Here is a 2,520-nt window from a genome sequence, read left to right as displayed (position 1 = left end):
GCGTTCCATTTTTCACAAAGCAAAAGAAATTGTTGTTTAGGAAAATAATTGTGTATGCTGACTGAATGTTATCGAGAAATGTCGAAATTAATCACAAACTACCTGTTTCGTTAGTAATGACTACTAGAACTGTTTGCATTGCCATCTAACATTTGCGGGCGGAAACTAAGTTAAGGTCCTAATATATATATATATTTAATTATCACAACTAAATAATTTTGCTATAAAAGCAAAAAAATTTGCTTTTGCAATTAATAATTTTAGTTGTCATATATTAGCAAATCTTTTTTTTCCGTGTACTTATTTATTATATTACAAATTTATTCGTGAAATATAAGTTCACTTTTGTGAAATTAAGTTTATTTCTGTGGACAACTTTAACACGCCACAAATAATTTTTTAAGTATTTTTTTGTTAGTTATAGATTAAAACAAAAATACTTGAAAGTTTTTATCTATAAAATAACAAATTTATTTGCAGAAATAAATTTCACAGTAACGAGCTTTATTTCACTGAAATAAACTTTGCATTTTACATATAAATTTTTAAGTATTTTTTCCTCGACTGACAATGAGGACTGAATACACTAAGAAGAAAATACTTGAAAATTTATTTGCGAGATAAATTTATTTTACAGATATAAATTTCATATCTTATAAATAAATGTTCAAGTATTTTTTTTGTTAGTGTATATATTGAGGAAAAGTACTTGAAAACTTATTTCAAGTTTCAAAATTTATTTCAAATGGGATATCAAGTTTATTGACGGAAATCTTTATTTTACAGAAACAATCTTTATATTACTGAAATAAATTTTATATCCCACAAATAAATTTTCCAGTATTTTGTTCTCAACGTAGTAGACTATTTAGAATGTACGAGAATTTGCATCAAGACACTCTAATGAGACTCTAAACGACTGTTACAAATAGAAATTAAATGAAAGGTTTGCCGTTATGAAGTATATAAAAATAAAAATTAGAAGAGATATCGCGCGAGCGAAACGAGTTACCTCTCGGCAACGTCGAACGATGGACGCTAATTACATTTCCTGTCGGGCTTGGAATCGAGAATGTTCCCGAATTCACGAGTTCTCGATATCGGGAGAAATTGAGACGCGTATGCGAAGCGTTGCTTGGTAATTCAGCAGTGCACCGAAATATCATGGAGATTCGTGTAACTTCACGACGCACGTACGCCGATTGTCGCGTCGACGTTAACGTTGAAACATTAATCCGGCGCACGAGATGAGAAGAGCCTTCATCTTTAACCGCGGATCAAGATCCGACACGATCTCGCGCGAGTCCAATTATCCTCATCTCCCGTTCGCGTCAACGTCGCGATTACAGAATAACACTCGACGAGGTCGGGAAAAAGATAAACTGCGAAACGGGACTGCCAATGGTACCAAGCGCGAAAACCCGACGAGACGTCAATTATTTTTATATTATATCCGTCCATGTCGAGGGAAAAAAATGTTGCGCAGATCGAGAAACAGAGAGAGAGAGAGAGAGAGAGAGAGAGAGAGAGAGAGAGAGAGAGAATGAGAGAGAGTGAGAAGTTTATTTGCATGGGACTAAATCCCTTCAAGCGCTTAATATTAGTACATCATAAAAACCACACGGAGAAAAATAATTTGCCGGCTCAGCAAATTTTCTGCTGGTCTAGCAAAATCTTTTCGTTATTATATGAACAGCAAAAGGATTTGCTAAGAGCACTAATCACTATTTGCTGGATATAATTTGTTGAATCTACAAATTCTTTTGCTATAAGAATCATGATAGATTTATATAAGCAGTTGCAATTTTGCTCCGATAGCAAATAAATTTGTTAAGGATATATTATTTTACATCAATAGCAAGTTAAATTCTTAGGACAAATACGCTCAACAAATTTTTTCTATCCTGGCAACGAAACTACTTTTGCTCTGATAACGAATAATTTGTAAAATTAGTTATGTCAACTAAATTTTTTTCAATGTTACTAGGAATATGCAGTAGCAACGACGATTTTACTAAAAGAGCACAATTATTTTTCTCCGTGCATGAAAATAGTATACACACGAGTAATTACAAGAATATAAATTTTATATATACATAGAGAAAAATAATTTTACTCTTTTAACAAAATCGTCGTTGTTATTGCATATACGTAGTGGCAGCAAAAAATTAAGTTGACTAATTAACTAATTTTACAAAATATTCGTTATTAGAGCAGAAGTAGTTTCGTTGCCAGGATAGAAAAAATTTGTTGAGTGTATTTATCCTAAGAATCACGTTAATTTGCTATCGATGCAAAATAATGTATCCTTAGCAAATTTATTTGTTATCAAAGCAAAACTGCAATTATACAGAGAAAAACCATTTTGCTTTTTTAGAAAAATCGTCGTTGCTACTGTATATTCGTAGTGATATAAAAAAAATTTAGTTGACGTAACTAATTTTACAAGTTATTCGTTATCAGAGCAGAAGTAGTTTCGTTGCCAGGATAGAAAAAATTTGTTGAATGTGTTTGTCCTAA

The sequence above is a fragment of the Odontomachus brunneus genome, unplaced genomic scaffold (assembly GCF_010583005.1).
Source record: "Odontomachus brunneus isolate Ranch 3 - 2012 unplaced genomic scaffold, Obru_v1 Obru_scaffold_049, whole genome shotgun sequence".
Classification (NCBI taxonomy): Eukaryota; Metazoa; Arthropoda; class Insecta; order Hymenoptera; family Formicidae; genus Odontomachus; species Odontomachus brunneus.
This window is presented reverse-complemented; position numbering follows the sequence as displayed.